This window comes from Coffea eugenioides, chromosome 6 (assembly GCF_003713205.1).
Source record: "Coffea eugenioides isolate CCC68of chromosome 6, Ceug_1.0, whole genome shotgun sequence".
In the NCBI taxonomy this organism is placed as follows: domain Eukaryota; kingdom Viridiplantae; phylum Streptophyta; class Magnoliopsida; order Gentianales; family Rubiaceae; genus Coffea; species Coffea eugenioides.
The window spans coordinates 35,321,465-35,348,895 of record NC_040040.1 but is presented as its reverse complement, the minus strand read 5'-3'; positions in this window follow the sequence as shown (position 1 = coordinate 35,348,895).

The following is a 27,431-nucleotide window of genomic DNA, read 5'->3' as shown; positions in this document are numbered from 1 at the left end:
AAAGAATATTAGTGACATCCAATTATTTTGTAATCATCAAAAGTTATGAACTGAGATATACAACTTTAGAACAGAAATTATGTTTTACAATTGTAATAATTCTCTATCAGGGCATTGACTAATCATCGATGATCCGTTATAAAAAAATGGATTGATGTTGGAATATCACCTATCAATGCGCCTCTTGCCTTAATCGTGCGGAGTGATAGAGCAGCAGCACATCCAATGTACTATTCAGTATGGTAGACTATGTTGAACTTGTAATTGTTCAAACCTTATAAATAGTACATGTACTCTCATAGGTATTTGTTCCTCTTCTCGTCAAAAGGAGAGGTCCACCACAGGAGTTTGATCGCATCTAGGACATGAAAGAACTATAGATGCAGTAGAAGGAGTCTCATAAGCAATAGTGTTTGTGTTGTCACGCCCTATTTTTGAAATAAAAGAAAATATGTTAAAAAATGAGTTTTTATTTTAGAAAGTAAAGAAAAAGGGTTTAAAATGGGACTTAGAAAATGCGATGGTTTGGACCCACAATAATAGTCTAAAAAAGGGTTTCTTAAAAAAAATGAGTCGCTATTTAGTATTGAGTTTAGGTGTACCAAGTCACCTAAAAAATATTTTAAAAATGGTAATAAATAAAATCCTTTTAGACGACTCCAAATCTTTAAAAACGAATGAAAAGGGTTCTGGAGTCATTGTTAAAAAAAGGGAATATAAAGATTTGATCGGCTCAACTCTAAGGCACCATTTTAATTTAGCCAAAGTTAGATGTGAGATTTAATTAAAAATTTCTTAATCTATTCTCTAAACTTACCACATTTGGATGCTTCTATGGGGATGCAAACTTAGACTTAGAGGATATCGGAAGGAACTAAACGTCTCTTCAAAATTTAATTGATACCAATCACATTAATTGTAAAGTCCAAGAATGATTCCTTGAAGAGGTCGCGAAAATGTAAAATATGAGATTTGAAGAAAAGAAAATTATGATATATAGATAAATATACGTGATTTAAAAGAAAGGAATGCAATATAATGGGTACGAAAAATTGAAATTCGAGACACAATTTTTCTTTTTATAGAGGGATAATAGCGTGCTAAGATTAAAAAATCATACTCATCCATTTTCATATTCGAAAGATGATTCTTCTAATCTAGACAAACAAATTGATGTGTGCACGGATCTTAACCCACGCAATGACCCAGTTCGAGTACCATTCGACCCAGTCACACGTGCACGGGTTAAACAATTCAAGAAATCACTCCAAGCCCTTGTGCGGAATGTTCAAGACCAACAAGGGGTTCATCGAGACATTGAAGACTTGGAAGGTGATAACCCAGTTGTCTACACGATGATCCAAACCCGCGAAGAGAGCCCGTGAAGAGCCAGGCGGCCCATGACCGATTAGGCCTTAGTGTTAAGAGTCTTAAGTTAGAATAGTCCTTTTGTTAGCCATGGATTCGGCCCACCTCTTATTTGAGGATGACCGAACCACTAGGCCCCTTTTATTGAGTCCATGGATCGGCTCACCTTGTCCAAGGAGCGGCCGACCAACTAGCTTGTCGACATTAGGGTTTAGATATTAGGGTTTCATTAGTCTCGCCTATATAAAGGCTTGCTTTGTAAGCATTAAGGTTAGACGTTTTATCAATAAAATTTGCATATTTTTTTATTTTTCTTATTAAGAGAGATTCAAGCCTCAACTTGTTTTGGCAAGGGTGTTTGAGCAATCTCGTGCTTGTCCAAAATTGTTCTACCGACCTATCCACTAGAGTAACCACCTCTGTTGGAGTCGTCGTTCTACCACCTTCTACCAATTCGTGTCGTCCGTGTTGGTTTTAGTTTCGCAATCCAAGCGTTGGACAACCTCGCTAGATCTTTGGGCAAACGTGCTACGTGTCTCGAAACGTGTTGATCGAGGACCGTATCAGTTGGCTTTAGAGCTTAGGCGGAGGTATCTTCCGTTATATCCGTTGTGTTTGACTTTATTTGTCATCTAGAATTCCTTGTTTCCACTGCCGTGTTTAAAAAAAAGAAAAAAAAATTCTGTTCGTTATCGTTGTTGTTCTCGTTGCGTCGTTTGCGTTGGAAAAATTCTGTTCGCATCCTTGTTCTTGTGTTCCGTCAAAATTTTGTTTGGGTTAGTGTCTCATCGTTGTCAAGCATAATCTGTCCGTTTGTGTCCGCGTTCATAAAAAAAAACTGAAAACAAGTTCGGTTCATGCGTCCTTGCGTCGGGTAGACAAATCTATCAGCACGTTGTTTTGGTATTGAATCACTAGTTGTCTTCAATTCTGTCCGTAAGTGTCGCTCTTTGTTTGTGACAAGCTGCCCATGCATGCGTAAATTGTTGCCTTGACAATCTAACCAAATTTGTATCCTTGTCGCACCAAAATTCTGCACAAGTCATTGGTCATAGCCGAAGCCATAAGAAAAGAGAGGGCGACGGCTAGGGTTTCTTTATCTCGCATTAGGGTTTCCTTGTGTCGTCCCTTTGCTGCCCAAATCTGTCCAAGTTGTTGTGGGTTCATCCAAGTTGTTTTCTTAACTTTCAAATCTGATTTGTGGTTAACTTGTTGGTTATTGTGAATCTTGAAGGAAACTTACAAGAATCTAGGGTTTCTTGGAATTCTTGAACACATACTTGAAGTTCTTGAAAGTTCTTGAGAACCAACGTGGGTGATCTTGAGGGATCTTGAGTATCTTGATTGTTTCTTGTGAATTGTCTGGACCGAGCCAAAATCTGGCAAATTGCTCCCAATCGGCCAAATTGTGAATTGTTGTTCTGTGGTTAGAAAAAAAAATAGAAAGAAATGAAAGGAAAGAAAAGAAAGGGATTCGGGTGGCAAGGGATCAAACAAACAAAAAAAAAAAAAAAGGTCGAGTCCTTTATTGCCTAAATCTGTTCGTTACATCCTCCTATTGCCCAAATCAGTTGTTACTCTTGTTTTTACCCAAAAACAGAAAATTAAAACAAAAGAAAGAACTCAAAAATTCTGACCAACTTCTTCTTGAAGTTCTTGATCACTTTGCGCCTTGATCACTTGTACTGTGACGACCCCACTTCTCCCTAAGGCGAACCAGAGGGTTGGCGGGTCGTCTGCCTGGCTCTCGCCAGGACTCACGCAAGTAAACCGGCTAAACCTTCCCGACGTATAGCTTAAACCATTACTAAACTCGTCACCCGAACCAGCCAAACCTTAAAACAATCAAAAATACTAGAAACACATTAACTTCAGAGATAACAATACCAACTGGACGACTGAACATCCACTCTTAAGTACACCTCCAATCAGTTTACAACACAACTACATTCACACGTTACAAACCACAAAGTGAAGTCATAAAATTCAAACACATTCATACAAGTCAAACAAAACTCAGGTTTTGCACTTTTCCAGCTTCAAGTGGCAACCCAAGCCGAAAGATACATAGTCCGATTCAAAACAACATTTATAAAAGGTAAAGGCAGACTTCAGGTCTCTCAAATGCCAGAACCTGTTCAGGAAAACAAGTAACGTGGGGTGAGCTAAAGCTCAGTGGTGCCCCAAACATGCAATCATATAAAACAAGTAGCAAATAATAACTCCAAACTAAAATTCAACAAGTAGGAAAGCGTATAACAGCACAGGTAGGATACAGGGCTCTCAGGAGCCATTCTCCACGAACTTGATCAAAATTAACTGCAGTTGACCCTCCGTCAACTTTCACTATCTAAAGTCCAAGTAGATCTTTTTCCTTAACACGCTCCGACCAACTTACTCCCACTGGGCCCGTTCTTCTCACGAGAGGGTTTGGTATTACTCGAGTATACCTTTTTATAGCCTAGTCGAGGAATTCACCCAACGACGTCACAACAAGTGGTTACCAAGTCAGGATAAGAGGCCCTCTCACCCTAAGGTGTGGTACATTCCCCTGCCTGGTGGTTTAGTTGACGAGTCCACGCTCCAGTCAACAGTTGCAAGGTTTTTGGTACTTGAGTTAGGATAAGAGGCCCTCCCACCCTCAGGTGTGGTACATTCCCCCACTCAGTACTTAGCTGGGGTTTCAGGGTTTTCGGTACTTGAGTTAGGATAAGAGGCCCTCCCACCCTCAGGTGTGGTACATTTCCCCACTCAGAACTTAACTAGTACAAGCAAGATATTTGAGGAAACATTTCAAGCAAGTCACCACTCGAAAGGGCTAGTGCGATAAAGTACATACTGCCCACTTCGATGGATCAGGAAAACCACTTTCCAATTATCACATAACAAGTCAAGAAAGCACTTTAACAAGATAAACATCGAACAAGCAAGGACACTCACCAAAAGTGAAGCTCAAAGGTCAAGCTGGGAATCGAAGGCCACGTCCTCGCTAAACCCTAAAAGACCAAGTTTAAAACTAAGTTTTACTATACAAGTTCTTGGTTTATGTATGAAAGATTATCTGATATATAACTAGTTTATCTTCTCAAAATAAACCAACAATTCTCTTAGAATTAAAACTAGTAAAAAAGATAAAATATTTCGTATGGTTTCTTTAAAGGTACTTTCTTTCTAGAGGTGCAAACCAGAACCAACTTACTTCAAATAAGGTTTCTTGCCGAGCAAGCTTTCTACGCCTTTCATTTAAAATTATTAAAATCTCATGTTTTTGACAATTTCCTTTAAAACAACTAGCCAGGGACAATTTTACAAAAAATCTAGAGTTTAGAAGTTAGTGCAATTATTTTCTAAAAGTAATAAGGCTAGTTTAAGCCAAGGAAAGAATTAACTAGTTGGCAAGGTTTTAAAAATCCCGACACTCGAATTTTAGCATTATCGTACTATACTCAATTCTATAGCTTGATACTAGGACAAAGTATTTCAACAAAGCTTGGTTTAAAAGTACTCGAGTTCAAAGGACCAAAACGGACATCACGATTCCAATTCACTTGCACATTATGTTCCAATTTGCCAATATAGGAAAATCACAATTCAAACATTAATTTCACTAGGGTTTCATCAATCATTAGCCCTAGGTCTCAACAAGTTCAATTCTAATCAAAAATTAAACAAAGGAAGTTCAAGACATCAAAACAATTCCAAACCACAAGTCATGGACTTTCCAAGTGCATTTCGGCCAAATCACTTAAACAATTCCACCAAAAATTTAACTCTTGTAAAGATTACTCGAATGGCCAAGAGCTTCATCAATCATTAGCTCTTGGCATCAAACAATCACTTCTTACAATTTATAGTTTTTGAATTACTAAGAAAGCCAATTTTAAGTGATTAGAAGTCATTTCATGAATACGGCTGTAACAAATTACTTTAGAGTTTCTAAAATATCAAACAAGTTTTAACTCATTGCCATACAACCTATCTCCATAAATTCAGCAACAAAACTTCAAGTTTTCATCCAATAACTTCATTTTTCACTTGATTAAATCACCAGCTACTTAACTTACATTTAATCTAACATGTATTAGGATAGGAAACAATTAATTGTAACCGATGGTTTGTTCAAACTATGCACACAAATCAGTCTTAATTATCACAGCTTTTAAGCAATCGATTGGCTATGTATATATCGGTCCAATGTTTGCCGTTTCACTCAAGTTCCTCCTTCCAAGTTTTTATCCCAACTAGATGTGTTAACCACGTTCATTAAACTACAAATGAGCCTTGTACAGAACACAAAAGATTGTGCAGCTCACTCAGAGGAAAAGAAAACTGATCAGTCTATTTTTTCTTCTCTCTCGGCTGTGAAGTAAGGTACTATGCATTTCATAGCTTTTCCTCCCTAATTCATTCAGTTTAAACCCAATTCATTGAGTTAATATACTGATTCAACTACAGAGTATCATCAAATGTCAGGTAAGAGAGTTCACAGAATTGAAATTGGAAAGGAAAAATGGTTCTCACTTAATTTATGTACATAACTATCATAAGTTTTCCTCTCATTTGCCTTAGTTTAACTCTACTTGTAGAACTAGATAAAGTCATTAAATCTCAGGGCAACAGTAACTATCATTTATGTAAGCTTACAAAGTTGGAAATTAGAAGAATTGCTGCTCAAAATATGGTGTCCTCAAAGCCAGCATCAAAGCAAGTTACATTCGGGAAACAAGAGAAAAGCAACGAGAAAGGCAGCTTTGCCATCCTCTGATGTTTTGATCATAACCGGAGCTATACTTATCGGATTGAGGTAAATTTTATAGCATTTCGGAGCTAAGATCTAGACCTATATTTCTTATGCAGATATCGACAACCAGTTCTCGTGTTTTCAAGGCCAAAAAGGGACGGTCAGAAGCAGATTCTGCTTCACTCTCTCGATCATGCAATTGTTCAGCCACTCAGCTTTTAACTCAGCTTTCTTTCAGTTTCCCATCGTTAAATTCAACATGCAAAATCTATTTATCAATTTACAAAACAGTCTTAACCAGCACACACGGGAGTTTTCCTGTTAAATTCGAAAGAGAAACTAATTAGAAGTTTAACTCTTCCTCTCGGCAAAGATGTAAAATTTTTGGCAGCAATCAATTTTTCTTTTAAACTTCTCCTTTAACTACTTCATTTCTCCCACAGGTCCTGCATGCACGCTGAGACTACATTGTTATGCAAGGTATTAAGTTCAACTTAGGAATTTGGACCCTAAAATCTGTCAAGGAACCTGGGAAAATTCTTTGTTTCCTTCCTCGGCTAGCTAGACAGAACTACCAACTCACCTTTGCAAAGTTTTCACTCTAGCTATCAATCTGCTCTAATTACTTAGGTGAGACAAGGAAACAACGTGTAGTTAAAGCTTCCAACAGAAAACTACTCCATCCATACAGTTAATGCTACACATTCGGCCCTTTCTTTCAGGTGGAACTGGAAAAATTTCCAGCGAGCCTCTAGTCTTCTTACATCATTTAGATAATCGCCAAACAGAATGTTTCGTGGGTCAAGAACTCATTTTTTCCTTGCTAAATCTTAACATGCAGCTTAGACATTCACTATACCAGATAAAGAAGAGAATTTACAGCAGTTTACCTCCCTTTTCCTACAACCAAAACTGATATGAAGCTAAGTACAGGCAGCTCCTTCCTCCTTCAGTCCTCACGTTGCAAGGCTCTGAGTTTTCTTTTTTTTTTTTTTCTTACACTCTTACTCACCGTTTGTGGCTGTACAGAAATCAAGAACACTCCCTCTCTCTCACTCTTTCGCACAGATTCAGAACTGAAGATGAAAGAAATTTCGGTGGCTCTTGTTTCCTTTCTTTTGTTCCTCGCAGCCGTTAATATCAAGGTAGTGGATCACAATGCATCTTCAGTCGGTGGGTTGATAAAACCAAAGTTCTCCACTCAGCTTCTACTTCTACAATTCAGGTATCCGGTTGGCTGCATGGTAGTTCTAACCATGGCTCAAGGTTATTTCTTTTCGGTGGGAAGTGGCAGACAAGAACATATAAGATGCTTCCCTCGGTTCTTCCGCCTACCAACTCTTATTTTTCTTTCGATTTCATTCCAGAAGGTGATCCTCTCGGTTGCATGGTTAATTGCTCAAGCTTTAGGGTTAGAATGGTCTTTTAACTTTGGTTTATTTTTTTGCCATGAGTCCAAAATTTTATTGTCTCACACATTAACTCCAAATTTCATTTTTTCTAATTTGTATGTACCTTGAAAGATTTTGTTTATATCGATCTAGTGATTTCCACACATTTAGCTTTAAGGAAAATTAATTAATCATGTAACTTTCAACTATATAATATATTCAAATGGCTCAAATTATAATATGCATATCATATGTTTATTTGATTCATATAAATGTTACTTTTTACACCATTCTATCATTTTGCTTATTATTTTATTTATTTATTATATCATTTTTTTTTCCTAAATTCTCAATTTCTAGAATAATTGAATTTAGTCATTGAATTTGACCAATTATTTGTTATCTATAATATTTCAAATGACGAAATAAGGGTAATAATGGTTAAGTCTATTCAAGATTTTCTCGAGTTATCACATTCTTCCCCCCTTAAGAAAATTTCGTCCTCGAAATTTCACACTTTAATCGTAAAAAGTTCCAGGTATTCTTTCCTTATTTTATCTTCCAATTTCCACATCACTTCGTCTAATCATTCATGTTTCCACCAAAATCTTAACCAAGGAGATTTGTTTCTTAGCGTTTTCTCTTTCCGATCTAAGTGTTGTATCGGCTGTTTTCCCAAGTATATAAAATTCAACTACTTTAGTTTACAATTCAATTGAGCGTTATACTGAATTAAACAATCTATAACTAAGATAACATCACAACCTGACATTTTCACTTAATGTTATCACTCCTTAAACTCTATAACTTTCACAACTAGTCTATGTACAAATGTGTAATAATCAATTATATGTGATTAATCATAACCTAGAAACACATTCATTCCATTTATATTATTACTACAAAATAGATTCATGATCAATTAAGTTACATCATATAACAAAGTCAATTACCACATATATGAAGCTCAGGTACACTTAAGAAGTCAAACAAGTCTTTTTAGGTACATTCAATATCCAACCATGGCAAAGTTCCTACTCAATCATCCCAACCTATTGGTTTCTATCCATAATAGAGCTGGTAGATCCCTGAAATTCCTACCTTTATTCACAACAGTTCAATTTTTTTTTATGCTCAAATATCCCAATAATAGCATCCCATTCACTAGATCTATCAAGTCATGACTTCATCATTAGTCTGTCCTTTCTTCTAAACGTATAAGCTGACAAATAGATCAAATTTACTAAATTTAACATATTATTCATGTTCTCACCCTTTCCTGCTTCTTGTTATCAATAATTGTTATATCCACAACTTGTAAACATGTTACGATAAATATTTCTTTAGACTCATAAACTGCAACGATTCACCATAACATCATTGCCCTAATAATCACCACCTACTCCATATATTACATTTCTCTGAATTCCACTGCAAAATAATTCAGTTTCTTATTTCATCCATCTAAGCCTTGCCTTAATAGTTAAAGCACCACTAACCTGAGTCTTGACTTACTCTTATCCATTGATAGACGTTTATTTTATACTGACTACCGTGTATAATCATCCCAACATAGTCAAGGTGACAATCGTTCAAGTGCATTTACTAATCCAATTACCCTATTAGTAACACTAATCAAGATCCCTTAGTAAATTGTAGATCTACTACTTCTAATATCAAATCAAATAATATGATCATTACTTAAGTACATCAATGGCTCTTAAGTATTCTACATGATCTCAAACATTTCATACATTGGCTTTTCTAATAACCTAACAACTAGTTATCTTTATCCTATTGGACATTAGCCCCAAATAATCCTCCAATAAAATTTAAGGAGCCATAATGTCATCAAGAACTCACCCCACATGGCAAATTCGTCAAACTTCTCTTACCTCAATTTTGGAAACTCTCCTCAAGGTTTAGAGCTATTCACAACTGCATAGTTCCTACTTAAACTATGATTTCACTCAAATTCTAAGTCTAAACCTATTTTTTTGGGTAAGAGATGGCATATATTCCATTTACCATTGAACGACTAGTAAAATTATTCGTCTTAAAAACAGAATTGGCACTAATCTTCAAGATCTCACTATTGGCTCTTCACTTTTAACTTTCAAAAACTAGACTTGGTCCTTTCAATTCTACTTTACCAAATTTAATCATGCTTTCTAGTCCCATCATAATGCAATAGAGTAAATTCTTCACAATTTGCAAATACACCATTGAATGAAATATCTGATACTCGGGTACAAGAATCTGACAATAGGATAATTCACAGCTCAGGCTGGCAATCCCAAGAGTAACTCACCTATATTTGAGATTCCTACCCGACGTATATATCTAATTCCCTTAACAATAGCAATTAGTTCAACACTAAATAGGCCATTCCCCACAGTCCGAGAACCCGCTCCCGGCATGAGCTCGATAGGAGCTCTGATACCAACTGTAACGACCCCACTTCTCCCTAAGGCGAACCTGAGGGTTGGCGGGTCGTCTGCCTGGCTCTCGCCAGGACTCACGCAAGTAAACCGGCTAAACCTTCCCGACGTATAGCTTAAACCATTACTAAACTCGTCACCCGAACCAGCCAAACCTTAAAACAATAAAAAATACTAGAAACACATTAACTTCAGAGATAACAATACCACTGGACGACTGAACATCCACTCTTAAGTACACCTCCAATCAGTTTACAACACAACTACATTCACACGTTACAAACCACAAAGTGAAGTCATAAAACTCAAACACATTCATACAAGTCAAACAAAACTCAGGTTTTGCACTTTTCCAGCTTCAAGTGGCAACCCAAGCCGAAAGATACATAGTCCGATTCAAAACAACATTTATAAAAGGTAAAGGCAGACTTCAGGTCTCTCAAATGCCAGAACCTGTTCAGGAAAACAAGTAACATGGGGTGAGCTAAAGCTCAGTGGTGCACCAAACATGCAATCATATAAAACAAGTAGCAAATAATAACTCCAAACTAAAATTCAACAAGTAGGAAAGCGTATAACAGCACAGGATAGGATACAGGGCTCTCAGGAGCCATTCTCCACGAACTTGATCAAAATTAACTGCAGTTGACCCTCCGTCAACTTTCACTATCTAAAGTCCAAGTAGATCTTTTTCCTTAACACGCTTCGACCAACTTACTCCCACTGGGCCCGTTCTTCTCACGAGAGGGTTTGGTATTACTCGAGTATACCTTTTTATAGCCTAGTCGAGGAATTCACCCAACGACGTCACAACAAGTGGTTACCAAGTCAGGATAAGAGGCCCTCTCACCCTAAGGTGTGGTACATTCCCCTGCCTGGTGGTTTAGTTGACGAGTCCACGCTCCAGTCAACAGTTGCAAGGTTTTTGGTACTTGAGTTAGGATAAGAGGCCCTCCCACCCTCAGGTGTGGTACATTCCCCCACTCAGTACTTAGCTGGGGTTTCAGGGTTTTCGGTACTTGAGTTAGGATAAGAGGCCCTCCCACCCTCAGGTGTGGTACATTTCCCCACTCAGAACTTAACTAGTACAAGCAAGATATTTGAGGAAACATTTCAAGCAAGTCACCACTCGAAAGGGCTAGTGCGATAAAGTACATATTGCCCACTTCGATGGATCAGGAAAACCACTTTCCAATTATCACATAACAAGTCAAGAAAGCACTTTAACAAGATAAACATCGAACAAGCAAGGACACTCACCAAAAGTGAAGCTCAAAGGTCAAGCTGGGAATCGAAGGCCACGTCCTCGCTAAACCCTAAAAGACCAAGTTTAAAACTAAGTTTTACTATACAAGTTCTTGGTTTATGTATGAAAGATTATCTGATATATAACTAGTTTATCTTCTCAAAATAAACCAACAATTCTCTTAGAATTAAAACTAGTAAAAAAGATAAAATATTTCGTATGGTTTCTTTAAAGGTACTTTCTTTCTAGAGGTGCAAACCAGAACCAACTTACTTCAAATAAGGTTTCTTGCCGAGCAAGCTTTCTACGCCTTTCATTTAAAATTATTAAAATCTCGTGTTTTTGACAATTTCCTTTAAAACAACTAGCCAGGGACAATTTTACGAAAAATCTAGAGTTTAGAAGTTAGTGCAATTATTTTCTAAAAGTAATAAGGCTAGTTTAAGCCAAGGAAAGAATTAACTAGTTGGCAAGGTTTTAAAAATCCCGACACTCGAATTTTAGCATTATCGTACTATACTCAATTCTATAGCTTGATACTAGGACAAAGTATTTCAACAAAGCTTGGTTTAAAAGTACTCGAGTTCAAAGGACCAAAACGGACATCACGATTCCAATTCACTTGCACATTATGTTCCAATTTGCCAATATAGGAAAATCACAATTCAAACATTAATTTCACTAGGGTTTCATCAATCATTAGCCCTAGGTCTCAACAAGTTCAATTCTAATCAAAAATTAAACAAAGGAAGTTCAAGACATCAAAACAATTCCAAACCACAAGTCATGGACTTTCCAAGTGCATTTCGGCCAAATCACTTAAACAATTCCACCAAAAATTTAACTCTTGTAAAGATTACTCGAATGGCCAAGAGCTTCATCAATCATTAGCTCTTGGCATCAAACAATCACTTCTTACAATTTATAGTTTTTGAATTACTAAGAAAGCCAATTTTAAGTGATTAGAAGTCATTTCATGAATACGGCTGTAACAAATTACTTTAGAGTTTCTAAAATATCAAACAAGTTTTAACTCATTGCCATACAACCTATCTCCATAAATTCAGCAACAAAACTTCAAGTTTTCATCCAATAACTTCATTTTTCACTTGATTAAATCACCAGCTACTTAACTTACATTTAATCTAACATGTATTAGGATAGGAAACAATTAATTGTAACCGATGGTTTGTTCAAACTATGCACACAAATCAGTCTTAATTATCACAGCTTTTAAGCAATCGATTGGCTATGTATATATCGGTCCAATGTTTGCCGTTTCACTCAAGTTCCTCCTTCCAAGTTTTTATCCCAACTAGATGTGTTAACCACGTTCATTAAACTACAAATGAGCCTTGTACAGAACACAAAAGATTGTGCAGCTCACTCAGAGGAAAAGAAAACTGATCAGTCTATTTTTTCTTCTCTCTCGGCTGTGAAGTAAGGTACTATGCATTTCATAGCTTTTCCTCCCTAATTCATTCAGTTTAAACCCAATTCATTGAGTTAATATACTGATTCAACTACAGAGTATCATCAAATGTCAGGTAAGAGAGTTCACAGAATTGAAATTGGAAAGGAAAAATGGTTCTCACTTAATTTATGTACATAACTATCATAAGTTTTCCTCTCATTTGCCTTAGTTTAACTCTACTTGTAGAACTAGATAAAGTCATTAAATCTCAGGGCAACAGTAACTATCATTTATGTAAGCTTACAAAGTTGGAAATTAGAAGAATTGCTGCTCAAAATATGGTGTCCTCAAAGCCAGCATCAAAGCAAGTTACATTCGGGAAACAAGAGAAAAGCAACGAGAAAGGCAGCTTTGCCATCCTCTGATGTTTTGATCATAACCGGAGCTATACTTATCGGATTGAGGTAAATTTTATAGCATTTCGGAGCTAAGATCTAGACCTATATTTCTTATGCAGATATCGACAACCAGTTCTCGTGTTTTCAAGGCCAAAAAGGGACGGTCAGAAGCAGATTCTGCTTCACTCTCTCGATCATGCAATTGTTCAGCCACTCAGCTTTTAACTCAGCTTTCTTTCAGTTTCCCATCGTTAAATTCAACATGCAAAATCTATTTATCAATTTACAAAACAGTCTTAACCAGCACACACGGGAGTTTTCCTGTTAAATTCGAAAGAGAAACTAATTAGAAGTTTAACTCTTCCTCTCGGCAAAGATGTAAAATTTTTGGCAGCAATCAATTTTTCTTTTAAACTTCTCCTTTAACTACTTCATTTCTCCCACAGGTCCTGCATGCACGCTGAGACTACATTGTTATGCAAGGTATTAAGTTCAACTTAGGAATTTGGACCCTAAAATCTGTCAAGGAACCTGGGAAAATTCTTTGTTTCCTTCCTCGGCTAGCTAGACAGAACTACCAACTCACCTTTGCAAAGTTTTCACTCTAGCTATCAATCTGCTCTAATTACTTAGGTGAGACAAGGAAACAACGTGTAGTTAAAGCTTCCAACAGAAAACTACTCCATCCATACAGTTAATGCTACACATTCGGCCCTTTCTTTCAGGTGGAACTGGAAAAATTTCCAGCGAGCCTCTAGTCTTCTTACATCATTTAGATAATCGCCAAACAGAATGTTTCGTGGGTCAAGAACTCATTTTTTCCTTGCTAAATCTTAACATGCAGCTTAGACATTCACTATACCAGATAAAGAAGAGAATTTACAGCAGTTTACCTCCCTTTTCCTACAACCAAAACTGATATGAAGCTAAGTACAGGCAGCTCCTTCCTCCTTCAGTCCTCACGTTGCAAGGCTCTGAGTTTTCTTTTTTTTTTTTTTCTTACACTCTTACTCACCGTTTGTGGCTGTACAGAAATCAAGAACACTCCCTCTCTCTCACTCTTTCGCACAGATTCAGAACTGAAGATGAAAGAAATTTCGGTGGCTCTTGTTTCCTTTCTTTTGTTCCTCGCAGCCGTTAATATCAAGGTAGTGGATCACAATGCATCTTCAGTCGGTGGGTTGATAAAACCAAAGTTCTCCACTCAGCTTCTACTTCTACAATTCAGGTATCCGGTTGGCTGCATGGTAGTTCTAACCATGGCTCAAGGTTATTTCTTTTCGGTGGGAAGTGGCAGACAAGAACATATAAGATGCTTCCCTCGGTTCTTCCGCCTACCAACTCTTATTTTTCTTTCGATTTCATTCCAGAAGGTGATCCTCTCGGTTGCATGGTTAATTGCTCAAGCTTTAGGGTTAGAATGGTCTTTTAACTTTGGTTTATTTTTTTGCCATGAGTCCAAAATTTTATTGTCTCACACATTAACTCCAAATTTCATTTTTTCTAATTTGTATGTACCTTGAAAGATTTTGTTTATATCGATCTAGTGATTTCCACACATTTAGCTTTAAGGAAAATTAATTAATCATGTAACTTTCAACTATATAATATATTCAAATGGCTCAAATTATAATATGCATATCATATGTTTATTTGATTCATATAAATGTTACTTTTTACACCATTCTATCATTTTGCTTATTATTTTATTTATTTATTATATCATTTTTTTTTCCTAAATTCTCAATTTCTAGAATAATTGAATTTAGTCATTGAATTTGACCAATTATTTGTTATCTATAATATTTCAAATGACGAAATAAGGGTAATAATGGTTAAGTCTATTCAAGATTTTCTCGAGTTATCACATTCTTCCCCCCTTAAGAAAATTTCGTCCTCGAAATTTCACACTTTAATCGTAAAAAGTTCCAGGTATTCTTTCCTTATTTTATCTTCCAATTTCCACATCACTTCGTCTAATCATTCATGTTTCCACCAAAATCTTAACCAAGGAGATTTGTTTCTTAGCGTTTTCTCTTTCCGATCTAAGTGTTGTATCGGCTGTTTTCCCAAGTATATAAAATTCAACTACTTTAGTTTACAATTCAATTGAGCGTTATACTGAATTAAACAATCTATAACTAAGATAACATCACAACCTGACATTTTCACTTAATGTTATCACTCCTTAAACTCTATAACTTTCACAACTAGTCTATGTACAAATGTGTAATAATCAATTATATGTGATTAATCATAACCTAGAAACACATTCATTCCATTTATATTATTACTACAAAATAGATTCATGATCAATTAAGTTACATCATATAACAAAGTCAATTACCACATATATGAAGCTCAGGTACACTTAAGAAGTCAAACAAGTCTTTTTAGGTACATTCAATATCCAACCATGGCAAAGTTCCTACTCAATCATCCCAACCTATTGGTTTCTATCCATAATAGAGATGGTAGATCCCTGAAATTCCTACCTTTATTCATAACAGTTCACTTTTTTTTATGCTCAAATATCCCAATAATAGCATCCCATTCACTAGATCTATCAAGTCATGACTTCATCATTAGTCTGTCCTTTCTTCTAAACGTATGAGCTGACAAATAGATCAAATTTACTAACTTTAACATATTATTCATGTTCTCACCCTTTCCTGCTTCTTGTTATCAATAATTGTTATATCCACAACTTGTAAACATGTTAGATAAATATTTCTTTAGACTCATAAACTGCAACGATTCACCATAACATCATTGCCCTAATAATCACCACCTACTCCTTATATTACATTTCTCTGAATTCCACTGCAAAAGAATTCATTTTCTTATTTCATCCATCTAAGCCTTGCCTTAATAGTTAAAGCACCACTAACCTGAGTCTTGACTTACTCTTATCCATTGATAGACGTTTATTTTATACTGACTACCGTGTATAATCATCCCAACATAGTCAAGGTGACAATCGTTCAAGTGCATTTACTAATCCAATTACCCTATTAGTAACACTAATCAAAATTCCTTAGTAAATTGTAGATCTACTACTTCTAATATCAAATCAAATAATATGATCATTACTTAAGTACATCAATGGCTCTTAAGTATTCTACACGATCTCAAACATTTCATACATTGGCTTTTCTAATAACCTAACAACTAGTTATCTTTATCCTATTGGACATTAGCCCCAAATAATCCTCCAATAAAATTTAAGGAGCCACAATGTCATCAAGAACTCACCTCACATGGAAAATTCGTCAAACTTCTCTTACCTCAATTTTGGAAACTCTCCTCAAGGTTTAGAGCTATTCACAACTGCATAGTTCCTACTTTAAACTACGATTTCACTCAAATTCTAAGTCTAAACCTATTTTTTTTTTTTTTGGGTAACAGATGGCATATAATCCATTTACCATTGAACGACTAGTAAAATTATTTATCTTAAAAACAGAATTGGCACTAATCTTCAAGATCTCACTATTGGCTCTTCACTTTTAACTTTCAAAAACTAGACTTGGTCCTTTCAATTCTACTTTACCAAATTTAATCATGCTTTCTAGTCCCATCATAATGCAATAGAGTAAATTCTTCACAATTTGCAAATACACCATTGAATGAAATATCTGATACTCGGGTACAAGAATCTGACAATAGGATAATTCACAGCTCAGGCTGGCAATCCCAAGAGTAACTCACCTATATTTGAGATTCCTACCCGACGTATATATCTAATTCCCTTAACAATAGCAATTAGTTCAACACTAAATAGGCCATTCCCCACAGTCCGAGAACCCGCTCCCGGCATGAGCTCGATAGGAGCTCTGATACCAACTGTAACGACCCCACTTCTCCCTAAGGCGAACCAGAGGGTTGGCGGATCGCCTGCCTAACTCTCGCCAGGACTCACGCAAGTAAACCGGCTAAACCTTCCCGACGTATAGCTTAAACCATTACTAAACTCGTCACCCGAACCAGCCAAACCTTAAAACAATAAAAAATACTAGAAACACATTAACTTCAGAGATAACAATACCACTGGACGACTGAACATCCACTCTTAAGTACACCTCCAATCAGTTTACAACACAACTACATTCACACGTTACAAACCACAAAGTGAAGTCATAAAACTCAAACACATTCATACAAGTCAAACAAAACTCAGGTTTTGCACTTTTCCAGCTTCAAGTGGCAACCCAAGCCGAAAGATACATAGTCCGATTCAAAACAACATTTATAAAAGGTAAAGGCAGACTTCAGGTCTCTCAAATGCCAGAACCTGTTCAGGAAAACAAGTAACATGGGGTGAGCTAAAGCTCAGTGGTGCACCAAACATGCAATCATATAAAACAAGTAGCAAATAATAACTCCAAACTAAAATTCAACAAGTAGGAAAGCGTATAACAGCACAGGATAGGATACAGGGCTCTCAGGAGCCATTCTCCACGAACTTGATCAAAATTAACTGCAGTTGACCCTCCGTCAACTTTCACTATCTAAAGTCCAAGTAGATCTTTTTCCTTAACACGCTTCGACCAACTTACTCCCACTGGGCCCGTTCTTCTCACGAGAGGGTTTGGTATTACTCGAGTATACCTTTTTATAGCCTAGTCGAGGAATTCACCCAACGACGTCACAACAAGTGGTTACCAAGTCAGGATAAGAGGCCCTCTCACCCTAAGGTGTGGTACATTCCCCTGCCTGGTGGTTTAGTTGACGAGTCCACGCTCCAGTCAACAGTTGCAAGGTTTTTGGTACTTGAGTTAGGATAAGAGGCCCTCCCACCCTCAGGTGTGGTACATTCCCCCACTCAGTACTTAGCTGGGGTTTCAGGGTTTTCGGTACTTGAGTTAGGATAAGAGGCCCTCCCACCCTCAGGTGTGGTACATTTCCCCACTCAGAACTTAACTAGTACAAGCAAGATATTTGAGGAAACATTTCAAGCAAGTCACCACTCGAAAGGGCTAGTGCGATAAAGTACATATTGCCCACTTCGATGGATCAGGAAAACCACTTTCCAATTATCACATAACAAGTCAAGAAAGCACTTTAACAAGATAAACATCGAACAAGCAAGGACACTCACCAAAAGTGAAGCTCAAAGGTCAAGCTGGGAATCGAAGGCCACGTCCTCGCTAAACCCTAAAAGACCAAGTTTAAAACTAAGTTTTACTATACAAGTTCTTGGTTTATGTATGAAAGATTATCTGATATATAACTAGTTTATCTTCTCAAAATAAACCAACAATTCTCTTAGAATTAAAACTAGTAAAAAAGATAAAATATTTCGTATGGTTTCTTTAAAGGTACTTTCTTTCTAGAGGTGCAAACCAGAACCAACTTACTTCAAATAAGGTTTCTTGCCGAGCAAGCTTTCTACGCCTTTCATTTAAAATTATTAAAATCTCGTGTTTTTGACAATTTCCTTTAAAACAACTAGCCAGGGACAATTTTACGAAAAATCTAGAGTTTAGAAGTTAGTGCAATTATTTTCTAAAAGTAATAAGGCTAGTTTAAGCCAAGGAAAGAATTAACTAGTTGGCAAGGTTTTAAAAATCCCGACACTCGAATTTTAGCATTATCGTACTATACTCAATTCTATAGCTTGATACTAGGACAAAGTATTTCAACAAAGCTTGGTTTAAAAGTACTCGAGTTCAAAGGACCAAAACGGACATCACGATTCCAATTCACTTGCACATTATGTTCCAATTTGCCAATATAGGAAAATCACAATTCAAACATTAATTTCACTAGGGTTTCATCAATCATTAGCCCTAGGTCTCAACAAGTTCAATTCTAATCAAAAATTAAACAAAGGAAGTTCAAGACATCAAAACAATTCCAAACCACAAGTCATGGACTTTCCAAGTGCATTTCGGCCAAATCACTTAAACAATTCCACCAAAAATTTAACTCTTGTAAAGATTACTCGAATGGCCAAGAGCTTCATCAATCATTAGCTCTTGGCATCAAACAATCACTTCTTACAATTTATAGTTTTTGAATTACTAAGAAAGCCAATTTTAAGTGATTAGAAGTCATTTCATGAATACGGCTGTAACAAATTACTTTAGAGTTTCTAAAATATCAAACAAGTTTTAACTCATTGCCATACAACCTATCTCCATAAATTCAGCAACAAAACTTCAAGTTTTCATCCAATAACTTCATTTTTCACTTGATTAAATCACCAGCTACTTAACTTACATTTAATCTAACATGTATTAGGATAGGAAACAATTAATTGTAACCGATGGTTTGTTCAAACTATGCACACAAATCAGTCTTAATTATCACAGCTTTTAAGCAATCGATTGGCTATGTATATATCGGTCCAATGTTTGCCGTTTCACTCAAGTTCCTCCTTCCAAGTTTTTATCCCAACTAGATGTGTTAACCACGTTCATTAAACTACAAATGAGCCTTGTACAGAACACAAAAGATTGTGCAGCTCACTCAGAGGAAAAGAAAACTGATCAGTCTATTTTTTCTTCTCTCTCGGCTGTGAAGTAAGGTACTATGCATTTCATAGCTTTTCCTCCCTAATTCATTCAGTTTAAACCCAATTCATTGAGTTAATATACTGATTCAACTACAGAGTATCATCAAATGTCAGGTAAGAGAGTTCACAGAATTGAAATTGGAAAGGAAAAATGGTTCTCACTTAATTTATGTACATAACTATCATAAGTTTTCCTCTCATTTGCCTTAGTTTAACTCTACTTGTAGAACTAGATAAAGTCATTAAATCTCAGGGCAACAGTAACTATCATTTATGTAAGCTTACAAAGTTGGAAATTAGAAGAATTGCTGCTCAAAATATGGTGTCCTCAAAGCCAGCATCAAAGCAAGTTACATTCGGGAAACAAGAGAAAAGCAACGAGAAAGGCAGCTTTGCCATCCTCTGATGTTTTGATCATAACCGGAGCTATACTTATCGGATTGAGGTAAATTTTATAGCATTTCGGAGCTAAGATCTAGACCTATATTTCTTATGCAGATATCGACAACCAGTTCTCGTGTTTTCAAGGCCAAAAAGGGACGGTCAGAAGCAGATTCTGCTTCACTCTCTCGATCATGCAATTGTTCAGCCACTCAGCTTTTAACTCAGCTTTCTTTCAGTTTCCCATCGTTAAATTCAACATGCAAAATCTATTTATCAATTTACAAAACAGTCTTAACCAGCACACACGGGAGTTTTCCTGTTAAATTCGAAAGAGAAACTAATTAGAAGTTTAACTCTTCCTCTCGGCAAAGATGTAAAATTTTTGGCAGCAATCAATTTTTCTTTTAAACTTCTCCTTTAACTACTTCATTTCTCCCACAGGTCCTGCATGCACGCTGAGACTACATTGTTATGCAAGGTATTAAGTTCAACTTAGGAATTTGGACCCTAAAATCTGTCAAGGAACCTGGGAAAATTCTTTGTTTCCTTCCTCGGCTAGCTAGACAGAACTACCAACTCACCTTTGCAAAGTTTTCACTCTAGCTATCAATCTGCTCTAATTACTTAGGTGAGACAAGGAAACAACGTGTAGTTAAAGCTTCCAACAGAAAACTACTCCATCCATACAGTTAATGCTACACATTCGGCCCTTTCTTTCAGGTGGAACTGGAAAAATTTCCAGCGAGCCTCTAGTCTTCTTACATCATTTAGATAATCGCCAAACAGAATGTTTCGTGGGTCAAGAACTCATTTTTTCCTTGCTAAATCTTAACATGCAGCTTAGACATTCACTATACCAGATAAAGAAGAGAATTTACAGCAGTTTACCTCCCTTTTCCTACAACCAAAACTGATATGAAGCTAAGTACAGGCAGCTCCTTCCTCCTTCAGTCCTCACGTTGCAAGGCTCTGAGTTTTCTTTTTTTTTTTTTTCTTACACTCTTACTCACCGTTTGTGGCTGTACAGAAATCAAGAACACTCCCTCTCTCTCACTCTTTCGCACAGATTCAGAACTGAAGATGAAAGAAATTTCGGTGGCTCTTGTTTCCTTTCTTTTGTTCCTCGCAGCCGTTAATATCAAGGTAGTGGATCACAATGCATCTTCAGTCGGTGGGTTGATAAAACCAAAGTTCTCCACTCAGCTTCTACTTCTACAATTCAGGTATCCGGTTGGCTGCATGGTAGTTCTAACCATGGCTCAAGGTTATTTCTTTTCGGTGGGAAGTGGCAGACAAGAACATATAAGATGCTTCCCTCGGTTCTTCCGCCTACCAACTCTTATTTTTCTTTCGATTTCATTCCAGAAGGTGATCCTCTCGGTTGCATGGTTAATTGCTCAAGCTTTAGGGTTAGAATGGTCTTTTAACTTTGGTTTATTTTTTTGCCATGAGTCCAAAATTTTATTGTCTCACACATTAACTCCAAATTTCATTTTTTCTAATTTGTATGTACCTTGAAAGATTTTGTTTATATCGATCTAGTGATTTCCACACATTTAGCTTTAAGGAAAATTAATTAATCATGTAACTTTCAACTATATAATATATTCAAATGGCTCAAATTATAATATGCATATCATATGTTTATTTGATTCATATAAATGTTTCTTTTTATACCATTCTATCATTTTGCTTATTATTTTATTTATTTATTATATCATTTTTTTTCCTAAATTCTCAATTTCTAGAATAATTAAATTTAGTCATTGAATTTGACCAATTATTTGTTATCTATAATATTTCAAATGACGAAATAAGGGTAATAATGGCTAAGTCTATTCAAGATTTTCTCGAGTTATCACATGTACCACCCTTCGCGGTTCTTCAAGGTCTTGATCACCTTGAGCCTTGAACACTTGAACCTCTCTTCGAATAAACATCTTCCTATACTCCCTTGCGGTGGTGAAGGGCTTTCTTGGTTTGGGAATAGATTTCTTGGAAAATTCTTGAGCAGCCCATTTGGAGGAGGCTTGGGTGACATTGCTCACATCCTCTTGAGACGCCATTGTCTTGAACCAAAGGCCAAAACTGATTGTGTGTTGTGCAAGGGGAGGAGGAACCGAATTGCTAGCTTCTTGTGAGGAAAAGAAGGGCCAAATTGATTGTGAGGGGAAGTGCGGCTGTGAGAGGGGTTTTTACAAGGGAGTAGCCGACTTTGGTGAGGGAATTTTGGAAGAAAAAAATCTGGAAATTTTCAGTTGGCATAGGTAGAAACCAAATCTGATTTGCTAGTCTACTTGCAGAGGGATTTGGAAGTTTCTAAAGGTTGTGCAAGAAAGGTTTTCTAAAGAGTTTCCAAAACCAACTTGTTTTCCAAATCAATTTAGGAAACTAAGTAAAACACTTGGATAACTCCTTCGTTTTCCACTTGGCTGCTTTCCTACATTCTCTCCTACGTTTTAGGAACTCACTCCTACCTTTTAGGAAACTAGGGTTTCTTCCTTTTTGATCACCTTGGCGTTATTTCCATTTCTGTCCGCCGCTAGTATCCTTCCAAATTCGGCCATTCCACTTCAATTTTTACTCACAATTGTGTCTTACACTCTTACTTACTCTTGTGGACAAAGTTGGTGACAATTATTGGGATTGAGCGGCATTTCTCAACTACCTAAAGCAACAGGTAAAGGTATTTGGTAAGTCCATTAGAGTGTTTTATTTGAGTAATACACACGAGAGTGAGTGATACACTAAGGGAGTGAAGTGAGGCTATACCTGCATTGTTTTCTCTTGTTACTAACCATTTTGCAGGCATAGAGAAAGAACAACCACCCACAGACTACTCCTTGATGTTCACCGCTATGAAGAACGAGCTCAGGCGAGTTAGTGAGCAACAAATGGAGGAGTTGCACAATCAGTTTGACGAGCTATCCAAGAGTCTCACACGAGGCTCTCGTTCACGGTCCCACAACCGGAGTAACCATGGCACCAAAGAAGCAAATAGCGAGGACTACTCCGCTAGTGAGGATGAGGAACGACCCGAGAAACCTAGAAGGGACACGTCTAAGAACGAGTTCAAGGGACTTAAAATTCAAGTTCCCGCGTTCAAAGGCAAAAGCGACCCTGAAACTTACTTGGAATAGGAAGGCCGTATCGAGATGGTCTTCGACTGTTATGACTATAGTGAGGAACAAAAGGTTAAAGTTGCCACTGTTGAGTTCACCGACTACGCCTTAGTCTGGTGGGACCAAGTGAGGACCCATAGGAGGAGAATGGGAGAACCACAAGTCCGAACTTGGCGAGAACTCAAGGCATTAATGCGTAAGAGATTCGTACCAAGCGACTACAATCGAGATCTCCATTCCAAACTTCAGACCCTCACTCAAGGAAACATGAGTGTGGAGGATTACTACAAAGAAATCGAGATGGCCATTATGAGGGCGAACCTTCAAGAAGATAGTGAAGTAACCATAGCAAGGTTTCTTAGAGGTCTCAACCCTGGCCTTCAAGAAGCTTTGGAGCTTCAACACTATTTGAACATGCATGACCTTCTTGAACTCGCTATCAAGGCCGAGAGGGGAAAAAAATTGAGGCGAGGAGCCCGTACCTTCCAATCTTCCAACTCGACTTCATGGAGGGGCAACCAACCACGGAGAGCAACCCACGAAGCTGGAAATTCGGCCACACCAACTTCTTCCAGCCGAATTCAAGGTAATGCTCCTAATCGAAATTCCTATTTCACCCCTAACAAAATTGCTGACACATCTAGGTCCACCTCGAAGGCACCACATGAGACTCCTAAAACTAGAAGTAGGGACATTAAGTGCTTCAAGTGCCAAGGATTTGGACATATCCAGTCCCAATGTCCAAACCAACGAGTCATGTTAATCACTCACAACAGTGAAATCGTGTCCGATAATGACGATTGTGAGAAGGTGCCTGAGTTACACACGAGTGATTGCCTGAGGGATGATTTGGCTGAGGAAGATTGCTCTCCTACACAGGGCGAGGTAGGTTGTTTGGTGGCTGGACGAGTGCTAACCGCCCGAGTCAAGGAAGACGAGCAACTACAAAGAGAGAACTTATTTTACACTCGTTGTAAAGTAGGTGACAAAGTGTGTAGCCTCATCATCGACTGTGGGAGTTGCACGAATGTGGCGAGCTTGCTCATGGTTGAAAGTTTAGGGCTCCCAACTACTAGACACCCATACCCTTACCGACTCCAATGGCTAAGTGGGGATGGAGAGGTACGTGTCTTCAAACAGGTACGCGTTCCCTTCTCAATTGGTACTTACATTGATGAAATCGTGTGTGACGTAGTGCCTATGCATGCTACACATGTCATTTTGAGAAGACCCTGGCAATTTGACAAACACGTCACATTCGATGGAAGGGCAAATAAGTACACACTTCTGCACGATGGCAAATGTAAGGTCCTCACACTACTCACACCTGCACAAGTTTATGAGAACCAATTGAAATTGCAAAAGGAGTGTGATTTAGACCGTCAAAAGCGAAAGCAAAAGACAGCCGACCCTGGCAAAAGCCCCATTTCTACAAGTGAGCAAATGACCAAGGGTCAAGTGAGCACACCTAGTGTTACGCATGACCATTCACCTATTAAACCACCTACTAGGAAGCAAAACATGATCATTAAGGCTAAGGATGTTAGGAAAGTTGTGAATTCTGATCAGCCTGTCCTTCTCATGATTTGCAAACATGTGCTTTTAGATGTTTTTCCTGACGAGGTCTCTGATGGCTTACCACCCATTCGAGAGATTGAGCACCAAATCGACCTGATTCCTGGAGCACCACTACCCAACAAACCTACTTACCGCATGGGTCCTGAGGAGACAAAGGAGCTTCAACGGCAAGTTGATGGCCTATTAGGTAAGGGTTGGGTACAAGAGAGTCTAAGTCCTTGTGCTGTGCCTGTGGTACTTGTCCCCAAAAGGGATGGTACTTGGCACATGTGCACTGACTGTAGGGCCGTTAATGCTATCACTGTGAAATATCGTCATCTCATTCCTAAACTAGATGATATGCTTGATGAGCTCAATGGTGCTATTATATTCACTAAGATTGATTTAAGGAATGGCTATCATCAAATTAGGATGAAAGAAGGTGATGAATGGAAGACGGCTTTCAAAACCAAACATGGTCTCTATGAGTGGTTAGTCATACCTTTTGGGTTGACTAACGCCCCTAGTACATTCATGCGACTAATGAACCATGTCTTGAGGCATTTCATTGGAAAATTTGTCATTGTTTACTTTGATGATATTCTAATATATAGTCGCAGTGAACAAGAGCACATAGAGCACGTGAGATTAGTTTTTGAGACACTTCGACAGGCGCGTTTATACGCTAACCTTAAGAAGTGCACCTTTTTTACTAACGAGCTTGTGTTCTTGGGATATGTAGTGAGTTCACAAGGAATCAAAGTAGACGAGTCCAAGATTGAGGCCATCAAGCAATGGCCAACTCCAACATCCGTCCATGAGGTGCGCAGCTTCCATGGATTGGCAGGCTTCTACTGACGATTTGTCAAAGACTTCAGCACCATTGCTGCTCGTTGACTGCCGTGACCAAGAAGAATGACAAATTCTATCGGGGAGAAGCCCAAGAACAAGCGTTCCTCACCCTCAAAGACAAACTCACACATGCACCTGTTTTGGCATTACCAAATTTTCACAAGACCTTTGAAATTGAATGTGATGCCTCTGGTGTAGGTATTGGCGCCGTTCTCATGCAAAACAAGAGGCCTTGTGCATTCTTTAGTGAAAAGCTAGGAGGTGCTGCCCTGAACTACCCTACATACGATAAGGAGTTCTACGCACTTGTACGAGCATTGGAGACTTGACAACACTACCTACGCCCCAAGGGAGTTCGTGATATACACTGATCACGAGTCCTTGAAATTTCTCAAAAGCCAACCCAAGCTGAGCAAGCGCCATGCCAAATGGGTAAGTTTCATTGACACCTTCTCTTATGTCATTAAGTACAAAATTAGTAAAACGAATGTGGTAGCTGATGCCTTATCACGTAGACATTCCTTGCTTGCTGTGCTTGATGCTAAGTTGTTAGGATTTGAAATGCTTAAGGACCTATATGCACATGACACTGACTTCAGTGATATCTATGCATCTTGTCTGAAGAGTCCACATGGAAAGTATTTTTTGCACAATGAATTTTTGTTTTATGTGGATAAATTGTGTGTCCCTAACTCTTCCATTCGTGATCTTTTGATTAGAGATGCACACAGTGGTAGTCTCATGGGTCACTTTGGCATTGTTAAGACCCTAACCATGTTACAAGAGTACTTTTACTGGCCACACATGCGTAGAGATGTTGAACGTATGGTTGGTAGATGTGTCACTTGTCATAAAGCAAAGTCTAAAACAAATTCATACGGCCTGTATACCTCATTACCTATTCCTCACTACCCTTGGGTAGACTTGTCTATGGACTTTGTCTTAGACCTACCTAGGTCACCAAGGGATAATGATTCCATCTTTGTCGTGGTTGATAGATTCTCTAGGATGGCACATTTTATCCCCTGTCACAAAACTGACGATGCATCTTATATTGCTAATTTGTTCTTCAAAGAAATTGTCCGTCTGCATGGCATGCCTAAGATCATTGTTAGTGATAGAGATGTAAAGTTCCTGAGTTATTTCTAGAAGACTTTGTGGTCTAAGCTTGGCACTAGATTGTTATTCTCCACCACCAGTCATCCACAAAGCGATGGACAAACTGAAGTTATCAATCACACACTTGGTACTCTACTTCGGGCTTTGATTAAAAAGAATCTTAAATCTTGGGAAGAGTGTTTGCCTCATGTTGAATTTACCTACAATCGAACTGTTCATAGTGCAACACACTACTCACCTTTTGAGGTTGTTTATGACTTTAACCTCCTTACCTTTCTCTGAGCACACAAGCTTAGATGGAAAAAGAAAGCTGATTTTATGCGCAGGTTACATGAAACCGTTAGGGCAAACATTGAGAGGCGTACTCAGCAATACATCCAACAAGCCAACAAGCACCGTCGTAAGATGATTTTTGAGACTGGAGATTGGGTTTGACTACACTTGCGGAAGGAGCGATTTCCCAAGCAGCGACAAAACAAGTTATCCCCAAGAGGAGATGGACCCTTTCGTGTGTTCCAACGAGTCAATGACAATACTTACAAATTGGAGCTACCTGGGGAGTACACTGTTAGCGCGACCTTCAATGTCGCAGATTTGAGCCCATTTCTTGACGAGGAGGATCCAGATTTGAGGGCAAATCCTTCTCAAGAGAAGGGGTCTGATATGTGCACGGACCTTGGCCCACGCAATGACCCAATTCGAGTACCATTGGGCCCAGTCACAGGTGCACGGGCTAAGCAATTCAAGGAATCACTCCAAACCCTTGTGCGAAATGTTCAAGACCAACAAGGGGTTCATCGAGACATTGAAGGCTTGGAAGGTGATAACCCAGTTGTCTACACGATGATCCAATCCCGCGAAGAGAGCCCGTGAAGAGC